The 12,206-nt window shown below is 45.8% G+C and overlaps 1 non-coding gene and 1 pseudogene across 1 annotated transcript; one reads left to right on the top strand and one right to left on the bottom strand.

Moving 5' to 3' along the window:
• The first annotated feature begins 948 nt into the window (after positions 1 to 948).
• On the top strand, positions 949 to 7,562 carry LOC137319273 (zinc finger protein 229-like; annotated as a pseudogene).
• Positions 7,563 to 8,989: 1,427 nt separating this feature from the next.
• Positions 8,990 to 9,071, bottom strand: trnas-cga (transfer RNA serine (anticodon CGA)). The gene has a single exon. It is a non-coding gene; the product is annotated as a tRNA-Ser (tRNA).
• Between the last annotated feature and the right edge of the window lie 3,135 nt (positions 9,072 to 12,206).

The raw sequence follows: 12,206 nt of genomic DNA, 5'->3' as shown, positions 1-12,206 counted from the left end.
CTGTCCTGAATTAATCCATTTTATCCCTACACTGTGTTATTTCCTCCAATATTCCCTGCTGTCTGTCCTGAATTAATCCATTTTATCCCTACACTGTGTTATTTCCTCCAATATTCCCTGCTGTCTGTCCTGAATTAATCCATTTTATCCCTACACTGTGTTATTCCCTCCAATAATCCCTGCTGTCTGTCCTGAATTAATCCATTTTATCCCTACACTGTGTTATTCCCTCCAATATTCCCTGCTGTCTGTCCTGAATTAATCCATTTTATCCCTACACTGTGTTATTCCCTCCAATATTCCCTGCTGTCTGTCCTGAATTAATCCATTTTATCCCTACACTGTGTTATTCCCTCCAATATTCCCTGCTGTCTGTCCTGAATTAATCCATTTTATCCCTACACTGGGTTATTCCCTCCAATAATCCCTGCTGTCTGTCCTGAATTAATCCATTTTATCCCTACACTGTGTTATTCCCTCCAATATTCCCTGCTGTCTGTCCTGAATTAATCCATTTTATCCCTACACTGTGTTATTCCCTCCAATATTCCCTGCTGTCTGTCCTGAATTAATCCATTTTATCCCTACACTGTGTTATTCCCTCCAATAATCCCTGCTGTCTGTCCTGAATTAATCCATTTTATCCCTACACTGTGTTATTCCCTCCAATATTCCCTCCTCTTTGTCCTTTATTAAAGTCCAGTTTTTCCCTCGAGTTTGACATCAATCAGGTTTAAAATTGATGCAGAGTTTCAGCCAATGAGGGAGATCCGGGCTCAGCCCCGCCCACTCGGTGCCGCAAGTCCCGCCCCTCACCCACTCCCATTGGTTGGAGGACCAACCGCCCGCTCGGTCCTCCAGCCCCTCTCCGCTCTTCCTATTGGTCCGGAGCTCCCGTCAATCACCCGGGCAGTGTGAGCTGAGCATGCGCGGCGGGCGGGGAGTGAGGCCGAGATCGTGTCGGCAACAGGTGAGAGATGGGCGGGGGGAGCGGGTTAATAAACCCCGGGGGAGGGGGCGGGGGCTTCACAAACCCCGAGTGCGGCCCCGGGCCCGAATATCAAACAGTGAACATTCTCCTCTCTCTCTCTACACTCCGGGGGCTCCGGTTTAGATCAGACCCGAAACTCAACACACGGCCCGCGGCCTCCGGGCATGCGCAGTGTCAGCGTCATACCTCGTGACTCATCGAATCAGGGAGCGTCTGTAAATGAAGGAGAAATGGTGATCGGTCAGGGAGCGTCTGTAAATGAAGGAGAAATGGTGATCGGTCAGGGAGCGTCTGTAAATGAAGGAGAATTGGTGATCGGTCAGGGAGCGTCTGTAAATGAAGGAGAAATGGTGATCTCGACATCTTCAGTCATCCAGGGAGCTCAAGCTTTGGATGCCATGTCTTTCCTCCTCGTGGGAATCTGTCTGCTCTGTTCCCAAACCAACTTCTCCTTGAAGGCCTCCCATTGTTCAATTATTGTTCTGCCTGCCAATTCTTGATGCCAATTAACCTGGACAAGATCCCTTTTTAACTCATGAAATTCGCCCTCCTCCAGTTAAGAATTTTCATATTTGACTGTCCCCAGTCCTTTTCCAAAACTATTCTAAACCGAATGAAATTATGATCACTGCTGCCCCACTGAAACATGCTCCACCTTCCCCACTTCATTCTCCACACCGAGCCCACTGCTGTGCTCACACTCTCTCACATTCACTCTCTCACATTCACTCTCTCACACTCACTCTCTCACACTCTCTCACACTCACTCTCTCACACTCACTCTCTCACACGCATTCTCTCACATTCATTCTCTCACATTCACTCTCTCACATTCACTCTCTCACATTCACTCTCTCACACTCACTCTCTCACACTCACTCTCTCACACGCATTCTCTCACATTCATTCTCTCACATTCACTCTCTCACATTCACTCTCTCACACTCACTCTCTCACACTCACTCTCTCACCCTTTCACTCATGGTTTCGGGCCACTGAAAGATGATGTGATGGGTTTGGATTTCAGCACAGGGAGGAGGGAGAGTGTGTGGGACGGGGATTTACAGCTTTGAGGAATGAGAGAGGAAATAATGTTCCATAGAAAGTAGAGTTATCTGATCTGAATTTCTATCCTGTACTTACATTGATAACTTTTATCAACTCCTTTAACAGGGGAGGATTTGCAGAGGGAAACTCAAACCAAAGATCACGTCAAGATCTGACAGAGTCACTTGATTCATCAGAACCTGAATATCATCGGCCTTTGAATGTGGAAGGAGAAATGTTTGTCTGTTCTATCCGTGGGAGAAGATTTCAAACATCAGTGTGAGTGGAAAAGCACCGAGACACACACCCGAGTGAGAGTGTTCCAGTGCACTGACTGTGGAAAGAGCTTTAACCAGTTACACAGCCAGAAAAAACATCACACCATTCACAGTGGGGAGAAACCGTACACGTGTTCTGTGTGTGGACGAGGCTTCAACTGATCGTCCAACCTGGAGAGACACAAGGACACCCGGACCATGGAGAAACCGTGGAAATGTGGGGACTGTGGGAAGGGATTCAATTACCCTTCAGAGCTGGAAACTCATCGACGCCGTCACACTGGGGAGAGGCCGTTCACCTGCTCCGTGTGTGGGAAGGGATTCATTCGGTCATCCCACCTCCTGACACACCAGCGAGTTCACTCTGATGAGAGACCTTTTAAATGTTCTGACTGTGAGAAGAGGTTTAAATGCAAAAGGAATCTGCTGACACACCAACGGACCCACACTGGGGAGAGGCCGTTCTCCTGCTCCGTGTGTGGGAAGGGATTCACTCAGTCATCCGCCCTGCTGACACACCAGCGAGTTCACACTGGGGAGAGGCCGTTCACCTGCTCCGTGTGTGGGAAGGGATTCACTCAATCATCCACCCTGCTGACACACCAGCGACTTCACACTGATGAGAGACCTTTTAAATGTTCTGACTGTGAGAAGAGGTTTAAAAGCAAAATTGAACTGCTGAGACACCATCGTGCTCGCACTGGGGAGAGGCCGTTCACCTGCTCCGTGTGTGGGAAGGGATTTGCTCTGTCATCACACTTTCTGTCACACCAGCGAGTTCACACTGGGGAGAGGCCGTTCACCTGCTCCGTGTGTGGGAAGGGATTCGCTCAGTCATCGACCCTGCTGACACACCAGCGAGTTCACACTGGGGAGAGGCCGTTCCCCTGCTCAGTGTGTGGGAAGGGATTCACTCAGTCATCGACCCTGCTGACACACCAGCGAGTTCACACTGGGGAGAGGCCGTTCACCTGCTCAGTGTGTGGGAAGGGATTCACTTGGTCATCCACCCTGCTGAAACACCAGCGAGTTCACACTGGGGAGAGGCCGTTCACCTGCTCAGTGTGTGGGAAGGGATTCGCTCAGTCATCGACCCTGCTGACACACCAGCGAGTTCACACTGGGGAGAGGCCGTTCACCTGCTCAGTGTGTGGGAAGAGATTCACTCAGTCATCGACCCTGCTGACACACCAGCGAGTTCACACTGAGAGACCTTTAAATGTTCTGACTGTGGGAAGAAATTTAAAATCAGAAACGAACTACTGAGACATCGACGCACTCACACTGGGGAGAGACTGTTCACCTGCTCCGTGTGTGGGAAGAGATTCACTCGATCATCCCACTTTCTGAAACATTAACTTGTTCACACTATTGAGTGACCTTTTAATGCAGTGACTGTGAGAAGAGCTTTAAAAGCAGAAATGAACTGCTGACACATCAACGCATGCCCATTGGTTGAGAGACTGTTCACCTGCTCCGTGTGTGGGAAGGGATTCACTCAGTCATCACACGTGCTGAGACACCAGCGAGTTCACGAAATGAGCAGGTCCAACGAGCCGGTCTGTAACACAGGCCAATGACTCAGTGCAGCTCGTGACCCAGTCACTGGGCTCCGTTATAGCCTCTCCTTTGAGTAACACACAAGGAGAAATTGTAAATCTGAAACAGAAAGAGATAATGTATAACACTTCATATCAACCACCAGTTTTTCCCTCTTTCCGGCTTTTAAAACAATCTGTTTCACAGTTTGTCAAACCCGAAACAGCCTCTGGGATTTGCTGATCGAGAATTTCAGTGGAAATTGGGACCGTCATTAAATATCGGAACAAATATCCCCGCTGAGGTTTCGGGGTTGTTATTGGTTTATTTATATCAGTGAGTGACCAATTTTAAACTAGGTGAGGGTCTAAACCTAAGGTAAGAGCCTGGGATAGACAAGAGATTCTTCAATGTATCAAGTTAAATTACACTGATTCCACCAACACTGGACATCACATCCCTCAAACATTGTTACCTGTTACTGTATAAAACTGGTGAGGGTGGAAATGGGAAATAACTGAAAAAAAATTCATTGTTTCAAAGTTAATTCTGATTATTATTATTATACAAACATTCTACAGCCTAGCCCTTAAAAAGGACCCAATATCAAACCAGTCCCCAGTCCTTGGGCCTGTGCCTATGTTGTGATTTGCACCCGCTTCTGACTGACTTGGTATCAGACGCACTCCCGTCAACAGTAAACGGATGGAGCCGGATCCATAAGAGAAAAATGAGGACCGAGCTCGACGGTTCTCCCAGAGTGCGGGAGGCGGAGTAACAGCAGCAGACAGAGAGATCTCTCTAAACCAGCCGCTGCCGCCGGAGAGAAGCGAGTCCCGTTCCGAGCCGTGTCTGTCAGGCGCCCGCTGACCCTCTCTTCACTGAAGGGGACCGATTCAGCACCAACTCACACACCCACCATTGGATCATTGAATCACCTTCAACACCTGAATTACATCACCACTTAATCCTCTATACACGAGGAAATACAAACCTTGTCCACACAACTTGCCCTCATAATGTAACCATTTCAGCCCCGGTATCATTCTGGTGAAACTGCGCTGCACCTCCTGCAAGGCCAATATATCCTTCCTGAGGTCTGGTGCCCAGGACTGAATGCCGTACTCTAAATGTGGCCTTAGCAGAGTTTATAGAATTCTAACATAACTTCCACCCTTTTGAATTCCAGTTCCCTTGAGATTAAGGCCGACATTCCATTAGCCATTTTAATTATTTTTTGCACCTGTTTGCCAACTCTTCCTGATTTCCCGAAGGATCTCTGCTCACCCACAGTTCCTGGCTTCTCACCGTTTCGAAAATACTCTGATTTATCTTGCTTAGGGCCAAAGTGGATGGCCTCACACTTCCCCAGATTGAAACTTTGAACAGTCTGGGGCTCTTTTGTATAGAAAAGAGAAGGCTGAGGGTGACCTGATACAGGACTTTAAGATTATGCAAGGGTTTGATAGGTCAGATGTAGATAAGGTGTTTGTACTTTTGGGAGTGGGGATGTGAGAACTTAGGGCCATGAATATAATAGTCATCAATAAATCCAATCTGGCATTCAAGAGAAACATTTTTATCCAGAGAGTCGTTAGAATGTGCAGCTCGCTCCCACACGGAGTAGTTAAGGCGAATCGCATGGATGCATTTACAGGGAAGCTGGATAAACACATGGAGGAGAAAGGAATATTCGTGTTTGCTCATCGGGTTAGATGAAGAGGGGTTGGAGGAGGCTCGTCTGCAGCATAAACACCGGTATAGTCTAGTTGGGCCGAATTGCCTGTTTCTGTGATGTACATTCGATGTAATTCTATGTAAGCTCCATCTGACACAGTTTTACCAACTCACTGAATCTATCAATTTCCCTTTGTAACTTTATGCTCCCATCTCCACTACTCACTGTGCCTCTTAACTTGGTGTCTTCGACAAACCTGGATATTCGGCTCTCTATTCCTTTATCTACCTCAATTATACATATAATAAAAAGATGATTTGCCGGTACAGATCCCTGGGGAACACCACTAATCAAATCCTGTCAATTTGAGTACATACCCATTAACCCTACTCTCTGTCTCCTACCTCCAAACCAACTCCCTCCCCATGTCAATGGGTTGCTTTGAATTCCACGTGCTCTCATTTCTGTTCACAGTCTCTGATGTTAAACCTTAACGAATGCCTCTGGAAGTCAATATACACATAACCCCCATAGACACTCCATTATTTACATTAGTTACATCTTCAAAACATTCAACTAGTTTCGTTAGACTTGACTTACCCTTTACAAATCCATGCTGGCTCTCTCTGATCAATTCATGTTTATCCAAGTGCTCAGTCATTCTTTCCCTAATAAAGATTCTGGTAACTTCCCCACAACAGACGTCAGACTAATCGGTCTATAATTTCCTGCTTTATCTCTCCTACCCTTCCTATATAATGGAATGACATTTGAAATGTTTCAATCCATGGAACAATTCCTGAATCCAGAGAGTTTTGAAAGATCATGACTAAAGCATGTACAATTTCCTCACCGATTCCCCTTCGTCCCCTGGGATGGTCACCATCAGGTCCTGGGGATTTGTCTATCTTTAATCTAATTGTTTTCTCCAATACCATTATTTTACTTTCACTGAAACAGTCTGAACCCACAACAGAATGTGACGTGTAGCTGATAGATATTAATGAGAGGTGGGAATTATTACCATAATTTGGCTCCGTGGCTTAGTTGGTTAAAGTGCTTGTCCAGTAAACTAGAGATCCTGGATTCAACTCCCAGCGGTGCTTTTGTGTAATTCATGGTGTTTAGTGCATTTTAGAAGGAAAAACGCACAATGCGGTGTTTGTGTTTTGTTCAGGATCCAACACGGAACTGATCAGGAAGTCTCTTCAAAAATGCCTTTTCATTATACAGACAGCCCTCTCATAGAATGTGTCAGTGACACGTTCTTGTTTCTGGGCTCGTTGAGGTCGGGGGATAATTCTCGATTCGAGGGTCATACCCTGGAGAAGCCCTAATTTAACCCTAGACTTTTGATCTTGACGTGCGGTTCAAACTTTTGCAAAGAGGAAAAATAAATCCCCAAATCGCTCCACCTGAATCTCAAGCAGTCTCGGAAGAAGTTCAGTTCAAACAATCAGGGCTTTAAAGGCACCTCAATGACCTGCACTTTCATTGAACGAGCTTTGCTTACAATTGCCTTCGACCTTGAAACCGCTCTGGGCTTTCATCTCACTGAAGCAGAGTGTGGCCGCTTTGTATCTGTGAGCATGTCGGTGACGAGGTTCGCTCTGATATTGGTCGCTTTCAATTTTTAAGATCTCGCCAAACTCAGGGAAAAGAAACTGAGAATCGAATTGTCCCTGTAAGTGATGAATTGAAGGGATTGGTGCTCCAAGCAGATCTGGAAAATGCGCAGTGCGGTCGCTCAGGAATTCCAAATCCACCCTCTCGCCACTGGGCGATCATATTAACTGAGCAGAGAATAAATGTCACACCCTTTATTTTGGAAAAGCAAAACGGTGGGGATTTTTATCATAGCCCGATGCCTTTCGTGTTGGATCAGATGTTCCCCGTTGCGTTACTTTCATCTTCATCGGAGAACCGGTTCGGGCGTTCCTGTGATAAACGGCGACAATTGCCTGTTAATGTTAAATTTAAGATGCAGTCTATAAAATGATTAAATTTCATCACATGCAAAGCACAAAAATCTTATTAAAGTTTTGACTGTCTCTTGGTAACCACGTCAGCATCTCCTTCAGTCTGAAATAGAAAGTTATCGGTTGATTAATGGTGATTAAAACAGTCATTCAACTTTGAACAGGGTTTAATTAGCTTCATGTAATTATTTATTAAGTTCATAACTCTTGTTAAATTTAATTCTCTGACTGGGAATGGAACCACGCGGTGATGGGAGCACTGAATTTTAACCACCAGTCCATCGGGGAGCTCCCAGGATTGAGCACCAGACACTATGGAACTGATGACATTTATTTTTCTTTCACTCTTCCGTGATTCATTCAGCTCTGTGTTTATTCTCAGGCCTCTTATCTCTCCCTTCTTTTCAGCTTCTGACTACGGATATTCCTCTGGTCAAATATGAATAATATAGAATATCTCACAGCCCCGCTATATTTGCTCCTTCTCTGTACAGTTCTGTACAAAATCAAACTGTAGGCAGATACCGACAGTGTCGCTCCCTCACTCCCCACAGGAGCAGCAGGAGATGACACTTTAAACTGCCAGTTGCTTCAAACGATGCCCAATAGACCTGTGTTGCCTTGGAGTTTTCCCAGGAGCTGCATTGATTCGGTGTGTGAATTTTGGAAATGGAAACATGTCCATCAGCAGCTTGTGGGAGTATTTTCCCTCACTTTCCATTCCATGTCCATGCCTACTTGCACTTGGTGCTGTCATTGCCTGAACATCACCTTCTGTCCCGATAGTAGTTCGAACAGAAAATGCCATTTTGTGCGAGCAGCTTGTCTGACACGAAAATGACCTGAATTACAAAGGGGCGAGTGGGAAAGGCCGCGTTGGTCTGCTTGTTCACAGCAAAGAATTTTCAGCGTTTCCTTGTGGTCCAGTGTTTAGGATTCGGAGCTTTCATCACCACGGCAACGGTTCGATTGGTGTCTGTCTCAACATCCACATATTATCCACTCTACCATAAGTGGACTGGACTCAAATTGCTGATTTTTCACTGTGAAGGTGAAGAGACATAAATGTGTGGACATTAGTTACGAATTCATCAGCTGGGTTGCACCTTTGCTTCTCCCCCCGTCTCAGTCTTTCCATCTTTACCCTTCACTGCCGGTGTTCCAGGTTCGATCATCCGTGGCCGTTCAACGAAGCCTGAGAAGTCCATGAGGGAAAAACACAGAGAGTCAAGAGACAGAGACAAGGTGGGATCAAAGTATAGGAAGAAATAGGATCAATGTCAAGTTCTGCGAACGGGCAGAATTAAAGATGGAGCTTGGGAGAGATTCCTTCACGTGTCTTGCAATTTTGCAAGAGACCATTGGGCTCTGAATTAAAAGCATGAGCCGCATTGGAGAGTCTCTCTGAGAGAGGGAATGCAGTTCGTCAACTCCAGTTCATCGTTATTTGAGCAGCAAACATAATCTTAAGAAGTCGCGCTGCGAGCAGGATTCGAACGTACGCAGGAAATCCCCAGGGGATTTCGAGTCCAACGCCTTCACCACTCGGCCATCGCAGCTACAAACATCTGTTATGCACGGCTGTAAATCAGAATGTGTAGGTTTATCACAAGCGATCTGTGACACAATGTTCTCTCTGACAGGTGAAAGGCCCTGATCCCTGGTCTGTGCTGATTCTCTGATAGTTTACTGGGTCAAGGCCCTGATCCCTGGTCTGTGCTGACTCTCTGATAGTTTACTGGGTAAAGGCCCTGATCCCTGGTCTGTGCTGATTCTCTGATAGTTTACTGGGTAAAGGCCCTGATCCCTGGTCTGTGCTGATTCTCTGATAGTTTAGTGGGATTCATTCTGTATCTGTCAGTCTCTGGTACTGTGTGTGAGTGTGGGATTCATTCTGTATCTGTCAGTTTCTGGTACTGTGTGTGAGTGAGGGATTCATTCTGTATCTCTCAGTCTCTGGTACTGTGTGTGAGTGAGGGATTCATTCTGTATCTGTCAGTCTCTGGTACAGTGTGTGAGTGTGGGATTCATTCTGTATCTGTCACTCACATGCTGTGTGTGAACTTGGGATTGATTCTGTATCTTGTCAGCAGTGTGTGTGAGAGTTTGTGATTCATTCTTTATATGCAGTCTCTCATACTGTGTGTTAGTGTGGGATTCTTTCAGTATCTGTCAGTCTCTGGTTCTCCATGTGAGTGTGGGACTCATTCTGTATATACAGTCCCCAGTACTGTATGTGGGAGTTGAATTCATCCTAAATATGCAGTTACTCATACTGCATGTTAGTGTGGGATTCATACTGTACCTATCAGTCCCTGGTACTTGATGAGAGTGTGGGATTAACTCTGTGTCTGTGTGTCTCTGGTACTGTATCTGAATGTGAGTTTCATTCTGTATCTGTACGTAATTATTCTCTCAGATTACATTATTGTGTTCAATACTTTAGCTTTAATATCTTAATGTTTGAAGAGTTTTAATCCTTATTTAATTTGTAAATATGGACAAACTTTAGGATTTAATGTTGGAGGTTTTAATCAGATAATGTGTGCGCTTTTTGGACGACTATTAAATCTGCATCTCTGTGAGTACGATTGTGGATGATAATGAATCTTTCAAACGGATAAGGGAACATTTTAGAATTGGTTTGTAATGTGTAGATCAGTCTGTAGAAATGGAATTGATACTGTATCTTTCAGTCTAATATTGTTTGAGATTTTTGTACTGGTATATAATGTGTATCTCAGTCTGCACTAATAGAATTGATACTCTATCTTTAAATTTCATTCTGCGAGTGCATTCTGAACAGGTATCTAATTTTTTTCTCAGCTTTACTATCTTTCAGTATTTCTCAATCGATACTGTACGTGAGGTTTGGATTTGTTTGCAATTTGTAGCAAATGGTACACTTTTCGAATGGATATTTCATGTATTAAAGTCATGTGTGAGAGAGTTCTGGGCTAGTATTCAATTGGAATCTCAGGTACATTATTGGGATTCATTCTGTCCCTTTCAATCGGATACCATGTGTGATTTCTCTCTGGTATTTAATTCGTAGCTATGTTGCCCTATTGTGAGATTGACACAGTGCCTTTCAATCTGAGAGTGTGATTTTGGACTGGGATTTTTGTATCTGCCTGTCAGCGGGACTGAGTTCGGGGCAAATGGAACAGCGTCTGCCTCACCCGCTCTGCTTGAATGTTGGATTGAAAGTGTGTCTCTGGAACTTGGGATCAGTGTGGGACTGAGTACTTCTACTGTCTGAGACTGTGGAACTGATGACCTGTCTGTGTCTCTGTGCTCTGTGGGTGATAATGTACCTCCTGTGTGTGAGAAGGAGCTGGCTGCACTCCTCCTTGTGCCTCGGGTGGAGGAAACATCACATTCATTCTGGATCATTCAAGGATTCGCCTGTGGAAAGAAAATGATCTCTTGTAACTCAAGAAACGGTGAGGTTGAAAATGGAAAAGTGATCAGTTTAATATCTCTGCTAGTGATCATTTTGAATATCCACAAATGAAAACCAGTGATACAAACAGTGTCAGTGTCTGACTCCACTGCAGCACTCAGCTTCTGCACACCAGGTGTGTTGGGCTGTTTTACAACAATTTCGTGACATCCAGACACAACCCAACCCCTGCACTGATCCATGAATGGGACTACCCGATGGGGCAGGGACCTTTGTCCAGGTCAGGTTTCTAATCCCCTCTCCCATGGGACTAACCGTTCAACCCAAACATAACAGCCGCTGTTTAAATTGTGTCCTTCACACTTCTCACCTGATGCCTGCAATAGATGCTCTTTGTATAACTCCCCACATCCTTACTGTCCGGCTCTGTTTCCACTCTTCACTGTCCAATAACAATAAACAGGGTGAGACTGGAACTAAACCAGGACCATTCACTCCTGGTTTGGGGAGTGAAAGCAGCAATGGTTTTAATAGCAGGTTCTTCCCATTCTCTCTCCCTTCCCCTGGACACACCCTGTCCACACACAGCCCGAGAATGACCTCTCCCTTCCCCCCTCTCACTCCATGTTCCGGGACCAGTTCCTGATCCACTCCACCTCTTACAAACAGCCCCCGGACTCCCCCTGCCCTTCCCCCGGACTCAATGCCGATCTCTGAGCCCATCTGCGGACACGGTCCCGGAGCGATGAGCTGCTGTAACGAGGCTGCTCTTTGCTCCCTTCCCCCGGGGGCCGTGATCTCTCCATTCCCGCCTGTCTGAGCAAAGGAAGTGGGTCTGGGGGAAAGGTCAGAGGGAATGGGCTCCACAGGCAGTGCAGGAACAGGCACCAGAATGGGAAACAGATGGGATTCCACCAGTGCCTAACGCTGGAATCCAGACTGACTTTACAATCTCCAACTATTAAACTCGAGGTTTCCATCCCTGCTGTTTCTCTCGGGCTCTTTTGATGGGAAAGAGTCTTTCAGAGATAAAGTGAGCGGCTGTGGAATGAGCCAATGGGTTCTGTTCATTCTTGGCTCCCTTACTGACAAAGTGACGTTTGACTCCGAAACTGGAGGGAGGATTCCTCAAACCAATCCTGGAGAAACGGGGGAGGAAAGTGGGAGTCGGTGTATTTGCTGGGACCGTGTAGGATTAATATCAGGCAGCAACAGTCCCAGTTTATTTCAATCGGAGTGAAACTCTCGGTCACTGAGATTAATACAGAGCGGCCCTGAGCTGCAAGAT

This window comes from Heptranchias perlo, unplaced genomic scaffold, assembly GCF_035084215.1.
Source record: "Heptranchias perlo isolate sHepPer1 unplaced genomic scaffold, sHepPer1.hap1 HAP1_SCAFFOLD_794, whole genome shotgun sequence".
In the NCBI taxonomy this organism is placed as follows: Eukaryota; Metazoa; Chordata; class Chondrichthyes; order Hexanchiformes; family Hexanchidae; genus Heptranchias; species Heptranchias perlo.
Note: the sequence above shows the minus strand (reverse complement) of the source record. Positions and strands in the feature narration are given on the sequence as shown.